The sequence below is a fragment of the Papio anubis genome, chromosome 14 (genome assembly GCF_008728515.1).
Source record: "Papio anubis isolate 15944 chromosome 14, Panubis1.0, whole genome shotgun sequence".
Lineage (NCBI taxonomy): Eukaryota > Metazoa > Chordata > Mammalia > Primates > Cercopithecidae > Papio > Papio anubis.
This window is the reverse complement of record NC_044989.1, coordinates 24,876,039-24,892,205: the sequence shown is the minus strand read 5'-3', so window position 1 is coordinate 24,892,205 and position 16,167 is coordinate 24,876,039. Positions and strand designations below refer to the sequence as shown.

Genomic DNA, 16,167 nt, shown 5'->3' with positions numbered 1-16,167 from the left:
TCAATGCAAAGATTGAAAGCCCCCTCTGTATTTGGCGGCTGTGCTGTCTTCACCTCCGGCCTCTCCTCCATCCATCCCAGGGGCCTGGGACCCCCCACTCTCAGGTGAGCCTCAGGAACTGCCACCCAGGAGACTTCCCGCCTCCCTGAAACTCCTTTTTCCCTAGGCTTCCTACCACAGGATCCTTTCCCCTTCCTCTTCTCTAGACGGCGGAGGGCCAAGGGCTCCGGGATCTGTTTCCACTCCCTGACTTCTGGAGGCCCAGGTTCCTATAACCAAATGTCAGCTGGGCCTCTCTGCCTGGGTGTTCAACAGGCATCTCAGATGTGACCTGTCAAAAACAGAATTTTGGTCTCCTCCCAACCTGCTCCCAATCTTCTGATCTTAAAGTAACTGGTGCTTAACTGGTGTTGAACTCTGCCTTGATCCTCTTTCTTGAACAGTCAGTCAGTCCACCAGCTTGTTCTTTTTTTTTTCTTTCTTTTGAGCCTGAGTCTTGCTCTATCACCAGACTAGAGGGCAGTGGCACGATCTCAGCTCACTGCAACCTCCACCTCCCGGGTTCAAGCAATTCTCGTGCCTCAGCCTCCCAAGTAGCTGGGATTACAAGAGTGCACCACTGCACCTGGCTAATTTTTGTATTTTTAGTAGAGACGGGGATTTTCTCCATGTTTGCCAGACTGGTCTCGAACTCCTGACCTCAAGTGATCCTCCAGCCTCGGCCTCCCAAAGTGCTGGGATTACAGGCTTTAGCCACGGCGCCTGGCCACCACCAGCTTATTCTGACAGCACTCACCTTTCAATGTATCCCCAACTCTGCCATTTTCACCTTCTCCCTGCTGCAGCTGTAGCCCAAGTCCCCATCATCTGTCCTCTAGCTGGTCTCTCTCCCCTTCATACCACAACAGGTCTCTCTGCTTCTGTTCCTGTCCCTTCCAGCCCTTTCAACACACAAAATAATCTCATTAACCCATTTGTGCCTGAGGTTGCAATTTTTTGAATTTTTGCAATCAGACCTTGGTGATGACCTTGAGCAGTAGGATATAAAAAACTCCTACATGCCTAGTGTTCCAATAATGGAACGCTAGGCATAAATGGATAAAATCAAACCCTTTTTTAGGCTGGACAAGATGGCTCACGCCTGTAATCCCAGCACTTTGGGAGGCTGAGGCGGGCAGATCACAAGGTCAGGAGATCAAGACTATCCTGGCTAACACCGTGAAACCCTGTCTCTACTAAAAAATACAAAAAATTAGCCGGGCGTGGTGGCGGGCGCCTGTAGTCCCAGCTACTCAGGAGGCTGAGGCAGGAGAATGGCGTAAACCTGGGAGGCGGAACTTGCAGTGAGCCAAGATCACGCCACTGCACTCCAGCCTGGGCGACAGAGCGAGACCCTGTCACAAAACAAAACAAAAAATCCTTTTTTAAAAAAACCCATGTTGTTGCTATGGCAGTGAGAATAAACTCTCCTACCCTGGCCTGCAAAGCCCCACCTTCCTCAAGCAACACGTCAGCACCCTGGCCTTCTTCCCTGTGACCACTTCAAGCTCTCCACAATCACAGGGCCTTTGCACGTGCTCCAGGCTCTGCCTCGAAAGCTCTCATCTCCCTCCTTTTCCTGCTTCCCATCATTCAGGTCTCAGCTCAGAGAAATCCTCCTTGACTGCTCTAGCTCAAGTAGTCTTTTTTTTTCCCCTGAGACAATCTCGCTCTGTCACTCAGGCTGGATTGCAGTGGTGTAATCAGAGCTCACTGCAGCCTTAACCTCCTGGCTAATTAAAATTGTGTGTGTGTGTGTGTGTAGAGACAGAGGTAGGGGTCTTCCTATGTTGCCCAGGCTGGTCTTGAACTCTTGGGCTCAAGCGATCCTCCCGCCTTGGCCTCCCAAAGTGCTACATTACAGGCTTGAGCCACTGTGCCCAGACCTCAAGTAGACTTATGCCCACTACTTTTTATTTTATGTACTATCTTCAGAGCTGTCAGCCTCTGACATCCTTATGATTTTGCTTTCTGTTTGTTGCCTGTCTTCCCCACTAAAATAAAAGTTCTGCAAGGGCAGACTCTTCTTTGTTTCTCCAGCATCCCCAGGGCCCAGACCAGGTCTCATACATAATTGTTACATGGTAATTATAATCATTGTTACAACTACTGTGCATTGAGTGCTCAGTATGTACCAGAAATGGTTCTGTATTAACTTCACAACCCTCTGTGCCAGGTACTATTGTCTCATTTTACAGATGGGACACGTACTCTACTCATGGTCACAGGTGCACAGTGGCAACACCCACATTTCAAACCCTGTCTGTCCACTGCAGGTTACCTGCTCCCACTCCACCTCTCACAGGTCTCGGGCTGGTCCCCTGGGGAGTGGTAGCTGCCCACTCCCTCCTCGAGGCCCCTCAGCCTTCCCCTGCCTTAGCCCTGGGTCCCTCTCCACCCACCACCCCAGGGGGCTGGCTCTGCAGAGGGGAGGGGCAGCACAGGCAGGAGCTGGAGGCCAGGGCCAAGTCACTTTCCCCACTGGCTGTGTGACCTTCAGTGAGTCTCTTCACCAGTTCTACCCTCTGCTTAGACGGGAGAGAAAGAATTGGGCCCTGTTTGCCTCACACGTTGTGCTGAGGATTCGATGAAGTAGAGAATGGGGAAGGGCTTGGGACAGGGGAAGGGTGCGAAGGGTCACCTGTTTTCTCTGGAGGCTTTGACCACCCAGGGGCTTGGCCCAGCGGGTCCACTGCATTGCTCTGGAGCGCAGTCTAGGGGCTTCCAGGAGAGCCAGGCAGTGGCACAGGAAGGCTGGGCTTGGGGTAACCTCAGCTATGGTGTCCCAGACCCTCGTGCTGGTGCCAGTTCCCAAGAGAGGCCCATCCTTGCCTCACATTTGAACCCCTTCACTTCAGTTTTCTGTTGCAGCTCTTTGTGTCTTTCGTGGCTCTTATCACAATTGCTCATCATTTTGGTTACTTATTGTGTCTTCCTCACTAGAGTGGAAATCCAAGAGGGCAGAAACTGACAATGTTGTCCTCCAGTGTATCCCCAGAAGCTCACTATCTGTTTGTTGAGTGAATCAGTAATCGCACCTGCAGAGATCTCCAGAACAGGGGCTCTCACTGTCTTAGAAGCCTCTTTTACTGGGCAGACCATGGTTTAGGGAGTTTTTGACAATGTCTGGGACCTCTTGAGTTAGTTCCAACTCAGCTGCAGAAACACCTAGGTTATGTCCACAGTGTCCAAGGGCAAGGAAGGAAAGCAGCATTTGTTCTTTGTTTGGTGGTGGTGGTGGTCTTGTTTTTTTGTTTTGTTTTGTTTTGAGAGATAGAGTCTCTCTCTGTTGCCCAGGCTGGAGTGCAGTGATACAATCAGGGCTCACCACAGCCTCCACCTCCTGGGATCAGGTGATCCTCCCACTTCAGCCTCCTAAGTAGCTGGGACTACAGGTACACGTGACCCCACCCGGCTGATTTTTGTATTTTTTGTAGAGACAGGGTCCCACTATGTTGTACAGGCTGGTCTCCGACTGCTGGGTTCAAATAATCTGCCGCCTTGGTCTCCCAAAGTGCTGGGATTCCAGGCGTGAGCCACTGCGCCCAGCCAACCTTTGTTACTGAGTGTCCACTAAGTCTGAGGAATTTGCTCCTGCAGCTGCAAACGTGACTGAACTTCCTGTGAGCCCCAGCTTGTACCGAGTCCTTTACATGCATTATTTCATATAATTCTCATGCAAAGGCCTCAGGTAATTACACCCATTTTACAGATGGGAAAATTGAGGTTCATAAAGATTACATAACTTGCCAGGGAGAAGAAGGGCTGAGGTGCTGTCCAACATCCCAGCCCACCAGGCTGTTTCCACTCTCCACGCTTCCTCAAAGCAAGTATCTGCCCAAGGGGAGGGTCGCCTGGGTTCTCAGAGCAACCTCTACATTGAAAAGAATGAATCAATAGCATAAAAAAAAAACCCAAAACAAAAAAAACCTAATATAACAGGACCTTTTCCTCCTAGGCCTAAAATTATATTAACTGAACCAAATTTTAAAATAACCAAAAAAAGGAAAAAGTAAAAATTATTCATAATCCCACCTTCCTGAGATAATCACTGTTGGAATGTTTCTTTTTTTTTTTTTTTTTTTTTTTTTTTTTTTTAGAGGGGGTCTCGCGCTGTGTCACCCAGGCTGGAGTGCAGTGGCGCGATCTCGGCTCACTGCAAGCTCCGCCTCCCAGGTTCACGCCATTCTCCTGCCTCAGCCTCCGAGTAGCTGGGACTACAGTCGCCCGCCACCACGCCCGGCTAGTTTTTTGTATTTTTAGTAGAGACGGGGTTTCACCATGTTAGCCAGGATGGTCTCGATCTCCTGACCTTGTGATCTACCCGCCTCGGCCTCCCAAAGTGCTGGGATTACAGGCTTGAGCCACCGCGCCCGGCCTCTTTTTTCTTTTGTGTTAGATACATATATTTTACTAACTTAAAATCACATTGTTCACTAATACCCTGTTTTGTAATAATTACTAACATTTACTGCAACTTTGTGCCAGATACTTTTCTGTAAACATTTTATCGTGAACATTTTCCCACATCACTAAATATTCTTTGAAAACATCACTTATGGGCCGGGCGCGGTGGCTCAAGCCTGTAATCCCAGCACTTTGGGAGGCCGAGGCGGGTGGATCATGAGGTCAGGAGATCGAGACCATCCTGGCTAACATGGTGAAACCCCGTCTCTACTAAAAATACAAAAAACTAGCCGGGCGTGGTGGCGGGCGCCTGTAGTCCCAGCTACTCGGAGGCTGAGGCAGGAGAATGGCGTGAACCTGGGAGGCGGAGCTTGCAGTGAGCCGAGATCGCGCCACTGCACTCCAGCCTGGGTGACACAGCGCGAGACTCCGTCTCAAAAAAAAAAAAAAAAAAAAAAAAAGAAAACATCACTTATGTATATATTTATTTATTATTCAGAGATGGGGTCTTACTGTGTCACCCAGACAGGACTGCAGCAACATGATCATAGCTCACTGAAGCCTGGAACTCCTAGGGTCAAGTGATCCTCCCATATCTGCCTCCCAAGTAGCTGGGACTACCAGGGTGCCACACGCCTAGCTAATTTTTTTTTTTTTTTTTTTTTTGTAGAGATGGTGTTTCACCATGTTACCTAGGCTGGTCCCAGAAAACACCATTTTTTTTTTTGAGTGGGAATCTCACTCTTGTCGCCCAGGGTGGAGTGCAATGGCTCGATCTTGGCTCGCTGCAACCTCCGCCTCCTGGGTTCAAGCGATTCTCCTACCTCAGCCTCCTGAGCAGCTGGGATTACAGGTGCCAGCCACCATACCCAACTATTTTTTGTATTTTTAGTAGAGACGGGGTTTCTCCATGTTGGTCAGGATGGTCTCGAACCCCCGACCTCAAGTGATCCTCTCGCCTTGGCTTCCCAAAGTATTAGGATTACAGGCGTGAGCCACCATGCCCGGCCGAAAACACCATTTTTTAATGACTGCATACTACTCCATCCAGAAATATTCCATGATTTATTTAATCAATTTCCTTATCCTGGACATTTCCAGTATTACCCTTTCCTTGGAAAGTGCTATTATTATTTTTTTCTATTTATTATTTATTTGCTTATTTAGAAACGGTCTCTCTCTGTCGCCCAGGCTGGAGTGCACTGGCGCGTTCTCGGCTCACTGCAGTTTCCACCTCCCATGCTCAGGCGATCCTCCCGCCTAAGCCACCTTAGTAGCTGGGACCACAGATGCGGTCACCACGCCCGGGTAATTAAAAAAAATTAAAATATAGGCCGGGCATAGTGGCTCACGCCTGTAATCCCAGCACTTTGGGAGGCAGAGGCGGGCGGATCACTTGAGGTCGGTGGTTCGAGACCATCCTGACCAACATGGAGAAACCCTGTCTCTACTAAAAATACAAAATTAGATGGGCATTGTGGAGCATGCCTGTAATCCTAGCTACTCAGGAGGCTGAGGCAGGAGAATCGCTTGAACCTGGGAAGCAGAGGTTGCGGTGAGCCGAGATCGCGCCATTGCACTGCAGCCTGGGCAGCAAGACTGAAACTCCGTCGCAAAAAATAAAAAATAAAAATAAATAAAAACAAAAAATATTTTAAGAGATGGAGGTCTCCACAGGCTGGTCTCGAACCACGGGCTCACTCCCAGGCTCAAGCTATCCTCCCACCTCGTCCTCCAAAAGTGCTGGGATTACAGGAGGGAGCCACCGCGCCCGCCGGCGCAATTGTTACCGATGCTGCATTGAGTGCGTGTTCCCTCACTCATCGAAATACATTTACATATATTTTTGTAAAAAACAAAAACGACCCCGCCTCTCAGAGTTAGGAGAAAAGCAGCCGGGAGCGGAGGGTGGGAGGGTGCGGCGGGCTGGGGCTCCGCAGCGTAGCTGGGTGCGGGTCCTGAACCGGCGCAGGGGCCTTCCCACGGGGGCCGGGCACCCGGGGCTGGCGGCGGAATGGGCCTGGGGCCCCCAGGTCCCCAGGTCCCCAGCGTCCCGCCCCAAGGCATGCGCGCGCACCGCCCTGCCCGAGCCGGGCTCCCGGGGCGCGTGGCCGCGGTTTCCTCCCCAGCTACCCGAGGGGGCTTCCGGGGGCACAGGAAGGTCCCGCCCCGTCCGGGCGGGGCCAGCGCACCGACGTGGCGCCCTCCGCAGCTCCGCTCGCCGGGGACGGCCCGGTGACCTGCGCACACCCCTGCCTGCAAGCTGCGCGCGGTCGAGCCGGGCCGTTCTGCTGGGCGGCCGGGCCTTATCGTTTTTTAGGATAAATGTCTCGGGCGTGTTTCGGGTCGAGGGGCTCGAGTCCCGTATTAGTAAAATTTGCCCCAGGAAGGCTGAGCGCTCTTCTCCGCGCCGAGCCAAAGGGCGACTGCTGGAAGGGCTCACCTTTACCTGGAGTCCCTTGGGTGTTTACCTGGAGTCCCTTGGGTGTCTCTCGGAGTTCTCGGAGGAAGAACTTTCGGATGAAGTCGCGTGTGGTGGTGGGGGTGGGCCTCGGGCGGTCGCCAGGGGCGGGAGTCTAATGATGAGGGGCCCCAGAGGGTTTGGGTGGCAACCTCCGGTAACCTTTGGCGCTAGGAAGTTTTTGTTGTTGGTGGTGTTGTTGAACTACTGTAGTAGGAGCGTAATCAATAAGTAGTAGGAGCATAATCAATGCTGTATATGCTGGTGTTGGTGGTGGTGCTGGGTTGGGATGTATATAGGGTCATCCTGGCCCACAGCCTCCTCCCAGGGTAGACTGAAGCTGCAAGGGCCTTCTATTTGTGCGTTTTTCTCCATGTCAGTCTCCAACACTGAATCTCTAGCTTCACTGAGTCAGAGGGGCCTGGAGGAACCTCCTCTAGGTTTGCAGCCTCAAGGGGCTCTGGTAGGATCCCTCGCTGGAGGTGGAGAAGTGGATATAAGAATAGGAGGGAGGAGTGGCAGCGGCCAGGCAGCCCAGTTTCGCGAAGGCTCTTGGCGCGCCGCGGCCCGCAGGCACCCAGCACGCGCCTTCCCCGCCGCCAGGATGCCCAAGAGGAAGGTCAGCTCCGCGGAAGGGGCCGCCAAGGAAGAGCCCAAGAGGAGATCGGGGCGGTTGTCAGCTAAACCTCCTGCAAAAGTGGAAGCGAGGCCGAAAAAGGCAGCAGCGAAGGATAAATCTTCAGACAAAAAAGTGCAAACAAAAGGGAAAAGGGGAGCAAAGGGAAAACAGGCTTAAGTGGCTAACCAAGAAACTAAAGAAGATTTACCTGCAGAAAACCGGGAAACGAAAACTGAGGAGCGTCCAGCCTCTGATGAAGCAGGAGAGAAAGAAGCCAAGTCTGAATAATACCATATACCATGTCTTACCAGTGGTCCATGTCTCCCTTCTTGTACAACCCAGAGGAATATTTTTATCAACTATTCTGTAAATGCAAGTTTTTTAGTAGCTCTAGAAACATTTTTAAGAAGGAGGGAATCCCACCTCATCCCATTTTTTAAGTGTAAATGCTTTTTTTTAAAGAGGTGAAATCATTTGCTGGTTGCTTATTTTTTGGTACAACCAGAAAATAGTGTGGGATGTTGACTTATGGGAGGCTTTGACTGTCTCGGGTGTCAGCTTAACATTCCATAGATGGGGGGGTTAGTTTTTATATCCTAGAATACAAAGCATATTAAATGGCAATATGGAGTCAGTCCTGCATTTAATGTCTTGAACATTTTATTTTACTTCTATTCTCATGTTTTTTAGTAGAATTGTTTCCTAAAGAAAACCGCTCCTTGATCATGGCCCTCCCTGTCGGAATTGTGTGCACTCTGTCACATCTTTGGTTGTGGTAGTCCTGCTTTCCTAACAACTTTGTTACTGTGCTGTGAAAGATTACAGATTTGAATATGTAGTGTACATGCTATTCAGTTGTGAACTGGTGGGCCGTATGTAACAGCTGACCAACATGTGAAGAAACTGGTACTTGATAGCCTCTTAAGGAAAATTTGCTTCCAAATTTTAAGCTGGAAAGTCATTGGAATAACTTTAAAAAAGAATTACAATACATGGCTTTTTGGAATGTCGTTACATATGTTAAGAATTGTGTACAAATTGAAATGTCTGTACTGATCCTCAACCAATGAAATCTCAATTATGGGGAAAAAAAAATAGGAGGGATTGCACACCCTGCCTTGCTGCTGAGGAGGGGCGTTTCCTTCTCTTCTTGGGTAGGCTTGGCCAAGATCAAGGTCATTTTTGGCTCTGCTGGGGAGGAGGGCAGGCGGTGGGTCACCCTTTTTGAGTGTGCTCAAGGCGTTAATAGGTCCCCAGAGGAAGCAGTCCTGCTCTGAGCCAGATTCCACCGTTCCCCTCCTGAATCAAGTCGGTGGCCAGCCTGAGTGGGAAGCAGGGTGGGCTGCTGTGTCCAGACAGGGGGTTGGCCTCATTCCCTGCAGTTCTGAGGAGCCAGGGACACCTGTGGACCTGGGCAAAGTTCATTTGGGCTCCTTGCACCCGTTAAGAATGGCGAATGAAGAGAGTCCTGGGCTCACCTGTACTTAACTGGCTCTGTGATTGCCCTCTTAATGGGCCAGTCACTTGACCTCTCTGAGCTGTGGATTATTCACCTGCAGTGGGTGAACATTCTGCCTTAACCAACTTTTCAAAGAGTGGCTGTGGGAAGGCACATAAGGCAGTGCTTATAGAAGGCCCTGGTGGGGCCGGGCACAGTGTAATCCACACTTTTGGAGGCCAAGGCACGTGGATCACTTGAGGTCAGGAGTTGGAGACCAGCCTGGCCAGCAGCTCTGCCAGTCTCTGCTAAAAATACAAAAAAATTAGCTGGGCATGGTGGCGCACAACTGTAATCCCATTTACTCAGGAGGCTGAGATAGGAGAATTGCTTGAACCTAGGAGGCAGAGGTTGCAGTGAGCCGAGATCATGCCACTGCACCCCAGCCTGGGCGAGAGAGTGAGGTTGTGTCTAAAAAAAAAAGAAAGAAGCTGCTGGTCAGCTGAGAGCCTACTCCAGGGCCAATCTGTCCTGTCTCAGGGACTGGCCTCCCTTAGATTCTGACTGCAAGGCCAGAGACTTAGAAATGATTTCTGTCTGTGTCCCTCTGTACATGTTCTTACCTAATTACTCATCACACTTGTCCACTGAATATAAAAAATTAGAAATTAAAGAAAGGCATAAAGAAGAAAATAAAAATATTGAACCACCCAGTGGTTACCTGAGTATTTATCGAAGCTCAACTAATATAGGTACAGATTATTGTATACAAAGTATAACTCAATACAGTTTTTATTTTAAAAGTTTATTTTAAAAATCCCACCACTACTGACATTTTAGAATATTTACTTCTCAATTTTTTTTTTTTTTTTTGGTGGGGGGACGGAGTCTCCCTCTGTCGCCCAGGCTGGAATGTAGTGGCACGATCTTGGCTCTCTGCAACCTCCTCCTCCCAGGTTGAAGTGATTCTCCTGCCTCAGCCTGCCGAGTAGCTGGGATTACAGGCGCCTGCCACCACACCTGGCTAACTTTTTGTATTTTTAGTAGAGATGGGGGTTTCACCATGTTGGTCAGGCTGGTCTCGAACCCCTGACCTGAGGTGATCTGCCTGCCTCAGCCTCCCAAAATGTTGGGATTACAGGCGTGAGCCACCGCGCCCAGCCTACTTCTCGATTTCTTATATATAGTATACATTATATTATAGATACATGTGTAAACATATGTGTGTATATACATATAAATGTATATGTGTATAAATGTAATATATTTATATAGAAGGTAAATGTATATACAATGTAGATGTACATATACATGTAAATGTAGATGTATGTAAACATACATATGTAAGTCTGTGTATATATACACATATGCATATACACACAAACACATTTAGAATTTGTTTTGTAAATAAAAATGGATCAAGATGTGCCATTCTTTGTGAGCTGGGGCTTCTGTAGATGTGACTGGCTGGCATCTCCATCTTCAGGAGGCCTTACGCACTCCTCACTATGGAGCTGGGCTGGGCCTGTGGGACCTCCAGCCATGCCACAGTGCTTTTTGAACTGGAGTCGCCCGGGGCGGGGAGGCAACCTGCACCACAAAAGCAGCACCCCCTGGACTCAGCTAAGCCTCTCTGGCCAGCCCCTCAGAGGATGCTCTAGGCCTGTAGATGAGCCTGGGAAAGAAGGCAATAAGGAAGCAACTTCGAAGTGAGAACATCCAGAAACAAGTGGATGACCTGGGTGGGAGGAAGGCCTAGTTGGAGGAGGGCAGTGGCATGGGTTAGGGTCATGAGATGTGTCAAGCAGAAACAGAATCCTGTCTGGCTGATAAAAGGGGGCTTGGCAGAGCTTGGGATAGATAGGGAAGGTTAAGAGCTGGGAGGCGGAAGATGTTTGAGGTGGGGTTGATGAGAGGAAAAGGGTCTCAAGAACTGCCATCTGGATTTCTGTATAGTTGAAAGCCACATGCGAAGGTCTGGCTGCGTAGAATGGGCTATCTACATCCAAAGGGCAGAGAGAGGGGCCCCTCACATGCAGGATGGAGTAGCGGGAGCTGCCTTCATCTCCAGCATGAAATTGGGCTGCTGTCACCATGACAAACTTTCTGATCAGCTCGTCCTCCACCCATTGAACCCTAGCAGGGGAATCATACTGTGTTTGTCATGGTGACATATTACGGAACCAAGTGCTTAACAGAAAGGAGATGGACTCAGAGAGTCCAGAACGATACCTGGATTGTTTGCAGAATTGAACAGACCTTAGGAACTGGAACTAATACTTGATTCTCTCTCTTCTCGCACTGTCTCTCTCTCTCTCTCTCCTTTCTTGCTCTCGCTTTCTCGTGCTCTCTCCAAGCCTGTGTTGTTTTTGTGTGGCTCTGCTTGGCCTCCTTTGTTAACAGTCTGACTGCAGGTGGGGGAATGTTTCCCCCTGACATCCCTGAATTTACATGCTCCTAGCTTACAGCCTCAGTGGAATTCTCCCTAGAGCCTTCTGTGGACTCCAGAGAAGAATTCTGACTGGTCCTGCTCAATCTGGCACCATCTCATTATTGCGTACTCTGATTACCCAGGCTGGAGGGCTATGGCTGAAGGACCAAGGTCAGCCTGTTTCCAGAAAGAAATGGGATGGAAACGGGTTGGTCAGCACTAAAACAATAGCAGCTAGAGGCCATTACACATGGTTTTCAGGATAAAGTAAAAAAAATCGGCTGGGCGAGGTGGCTCACTCCTATAATCCCAGCATTTTGACAGGCCGAGGCGGGTGGATCACGAGGTCAAGAGATCGAGATCATCCTAGCCAACATGGTGAAACCCCGTCTCTACTAAAAATACAAAAGTTAGCTGGGCGTGGTGGCACGCACCTGTAGTCCCAGCTACTTGGGAGGCTGAGGCAGAAGAATCGCTTGAACCCGGGAGGCAGAAGTTAAAGTGAGCTGAGATCACGTCACTGCACTCCAGCCTGGCAACAGAATGAGATTCTGTCTTTTTTTTTTTTTTTTTTTTTTTTTGAGACGGAGTCTCGCTCTGTCACCCAGGCTGGAGTGCAGTGGCCGGATCTCAGCTCACTGCAAGCTCCGCCTCCCGGGTTCACGCCATTCTCCTGCCTCAGCCTCCCGAGTAGCTGGGACTACAGGCGTCCGCCACCTCGCCCGGCTAGTTTTTTTTGTATTTTTTAGTAGAGACGGGGTTTCACCATGTTAACCAGGATGGTCTCGATCTCCTGACCTCGTGATCCGCCCGTCTCGGCCTCCCAAAGTGCTGGGATTACAGGCTTGAGCCACCGCGCCCGGCCACGAGATTCTGTCTTTAAAAAAAAAAAAAAAATCAAGATAACAGAGGCCCTCCATCAAAAAGCATGCCATCTAGTTAGGGAGATGAACTTGGAACAACAGAGAGCAACAAACAGAAAGTGGTACTGGCTGGCCGTCCTCAGACCACTTTGAGACTACTCAGCTCTTGAAAAAATTAGAGTACAAACATTGATATCTCTACTCTGTAACTAATTAACTCACATTTTTTAAGCCACAGCAGCTGGAGGAATCAACCCTAGGAAGATGGATCCTAACTATGGTAGGAGTGCAGTGGGGCAAAGCAGAAAACGCAGACAGATCAGAGTTCAAATCCTAGCTCTCTACCGGCTGTGATAATCGACTCAACCTTTTTAAAGACTCAGCAAATAAAATGGACACAATTAGTAACCTCCTTCCTAGGCTGTTGTGAGGATTAAGATATGCATATTAGGTGTTCAATAGAGGATATAAACGAGTACTCAATAAATGAGATGTGGCCAGGTGCGGTGGCTCACCCCTGTAATCCCAGCACTTTGGGAGGCCCAAGCAAGTGGATCAGTTGAGCCCAGGAGTTTGAGATCAGCCTAGGCTGCATGGCGAAACCCCGTCTCTACAAAAAATACAAAAATTAGCTGGGTGTTGTGGCTTGCACCTGTGGTCCCAAGCTACTTGGGAGGCTGAGGTGGGAGGATCACTTGAGCCTGGGAGGTCAAGGCTGCAGCGAGCCAAGATTGTGTCACTGCACTCCAGCCTGGGAGACAGAGTAAAACTCTGTCTCAAAAAAATAAACAAGATGCAACCTTATGGTACAGTATTAAGACCTATTACTAACAATGACCCTTGCTGCTGTGGGCAGAAAGCCACCCAGGTGCCGAAGCAAGAGACTGAAGGCACACACTGTTCCAATATAATGAAATAGTTAGAATAAGAAAAGTTATACTAGAAATGGGATATAGAGATGATTATATATGGATATTATCAATCATTAGTTTTAGTATTAATCTCTGCTTTACTATTACAACTGAGGAATAACCAGCTAGTAGAGAGTCAGGAGCTGAAGGAACATTGTAAAAAGTGACCAGAAGATAAGGGTGTGAGCCCTCTGTCTGGCCGGGTACGGCGGCTCATGCCTGTAATCCCAGCACTTTGGGAGGCCGAGATGGGCAGATCATGAGGTCAGGAGATCCAGACCATCCTAGCTAACACGATGAAACCCTGTCTCTACTAAAAATACAAAAAATTAGCCAGACTTGGTGGCGGGCGCCTGTAGTCCCAGCTACTCGGGAGACTGAGGCAGGAGAATGGTGTGAACCCAGGAGGCAGAGCTTGCAGTGAGCCAAGATCATGCCACTGCACTCCAGCCTGGGCGACAGAGTGAGACTCCGTCTCGGAAAAAAAAAAAAAAAAAAAAAAAGAGTGTGAGCCTTCTGTCATGCCCGGATAAGGGCTGCTTGAGGACACCTTGGTCTAGCGGTAGCGCCAGTGCCTGGGAAGGTACCCGTTACTTAGCGGACCATAAAAGGGAGTTTCCCTTTCCTTGGGGGAGTTAGAGAACACTCTGCTCCACCAGCCTCTTGTGGGAGGTCGGACATCAGCCAGGCCTACCCACAGACATCCAGAGGCTTAAACGTCTCCTTGTGGTGCTGTGCTTCAGTGGTCACACTCCTTGTTCACTTTCATGTTCTGCCTATACACCTGGTTCCCCACTTAAGTCCTTAGAAGATAGCAGTAGCAGAAATAGTGAAAGTATTAAAGTCTTTGATCTCTCTGATAAGTGCGTAGAAAAAACGCTGACGCACGATGTCCTCCCTCTCTGCTTCAGCTACCACAAAGGGAAGGGCCCCCTGTCCGGTGGACACGTGACTTGCTTGACCTTATCAATCACTTAAGATGACTCACTCTGCTTACCCTGCCCCCTTGCCTTGTATACAATAAATAGCAGTGCGCCCAGACATACGGGGGCACTACCAGACTTCGCGCATTGGTGGTAGTGGCCCCCGAGCCCAGCTGTCTTTCATACTCTCTCTTAGTCTCCTGTCTTATTTTTCTACAATCTCTCATTTTCGCACATGAAGAGAAAACCCACAAGGCCCTGTAGGGCTGGACCCTACATGCTGTCACAGTGAAACTGTTGGAATCCCAGCCCCAGCTCCCTCCCTCTTTTCTGAGTGATCCTTGCTTCCCAGATGTTACCCCAGATGCCTTTCCTGGGCAGAAGTAAGGAATCCAGTGCTAAAAGGCAGATGGGCAGGATATTTTGAGGACCTACTTTGGGCTGGATCCCTGGCAGTTGGTTTGGCTGCAAGGCCCAGAAGCCTGTTAAAGCTGCTGAAGTCAAGGGGGACTTAGAATAACCATCACAGCATTTCATGGAATTCAGTTGTAGGAGGCAGGATGGGCATCAGCGTCAACATGGTTTCCCAGGTGGCTGCTCTCTCCGTCCATCCTTCCGTCGGGGACGTGTATGCTCTGCCTCTGCCCTTCTGTTGATCGGGTTCCTTCCCTTGCCCTCGGTCACTGATTTCCACCTGGCACCCTCATGACTGACCCCAAAGGTCTCATGTCCCAGCCTTCATAACCTTCCAATCCTTATACTGGCACCGACTGACTCTGTCTCTGACTCCACACCAAGTTTCTGGGACAGAAACTGTGGTTGCCTGGCTTGGATCAGGGTCACTTGAGTTCAATGAGCTGTGGCTCATTGATGGTAGAAGTGCATTGTGACACTGCAGCCTCGACCTCCCAGGCTCAAGTGATCCTCCCACCTCAGCCTCCCAAGCAGCTGGGACCACAGGCATGTGCCACCACGCCTGGCTAATTTTTGTATTTGTTGTAGAGACGGGGATTCACCACGTTGCCCAGGCTGGTCTCGAACTCCTGACCATCTAGTGACAAGGGATGGCTTCTTTCTTTGACAAGGGAACCCTTCTAGCAGTGGGAGGTGCAATCCTTGAAGGAGAAGCCAGAGAACAGGTATCCCAGGCTATCTCCTCAGCTGCCTGTTGAAATCTGTGCTGGGTTGGTGGGCTGCCTTGCGTTCTAGCTTGGCTGATAACATCTGGAGAAGAAATATTTGGTGATGTGTGAACACTTTGAAATTGAAATTTTGGTGTTAGTTTCCTAGGGCTGCTATAACAAAGTACCAGAAACCAGGTGGCTTAAAACCTAGAAACTTATTGTCCCGTAGTTCTGGAGGCTTACAAGTCCAAGATCAAGGTCATGGCCACTTTCCCTCTGCGTCTGCGTCCTCATATGGCATTCTCCTCTTTATTTGTATCCACATTTCCCTCTGTTATTTTTTATTTACTTATTTATTTTTGGAGACAGGTTTCCGCTCTGTTGCCCAGGCTGATGTGCAGTGGTGCAATCACGGCTCACTGCAGCCTCCATCTCCCAGGCTCCTCCCCCATCAGCCTCCCAATAGCTGGGACTACAGAAGTGAGCCACTATGCTTGGCCCATTTCCCTCTTATATAGACATCAGTTCTATCGGATTACGGCCCACCCCAGTGACCTCACCTTAACCTGATTACATCTGCAAAGACCCTGTTTCCAAATAAGGTCACATTCACAGCTACAGGACTTCAATCTATATCTTAGGGGATACAGTTCAACCTGGTTGTAAGGGTCTATGCTGGGTATGGTGGTGTGTACATATAGTCCAGCTATGTAGGAGGCCAAGGCTAGAGGATCGCTTGAACCCAGGAGTTTGAGACCAGCCCGGGCAACATAGTGAGACCCCCATCTCAAAAAAAAGAAAGACTAAAATGTCCATAAATAAAATGTAGTGGAAATACAGCCATGCTCATTCTATAGATAGCTGTGACAAAGACTATACACAAAGCTTAATATATTTACTATCTAGGCCTTTACAGAAAAAATGTGTCATTCCCTGCCTTAAAGGATGGGG

The 16,167-nt window shown here is 49.4% G+C and overlaps 1 pseudogene; it reads left to right on the top strand.

Annotated features, from left to right (window-relative positions):
• The first annotated feature begins 6,960 nt into the window (after positions 1 to 6,960).
• Positions 6,961 to 9,268, top strand: LOC116270253 (annotated as a pseudogene).
• Positions 9,269 to 16,167: the final 6,899 nt, after the last annotated feature.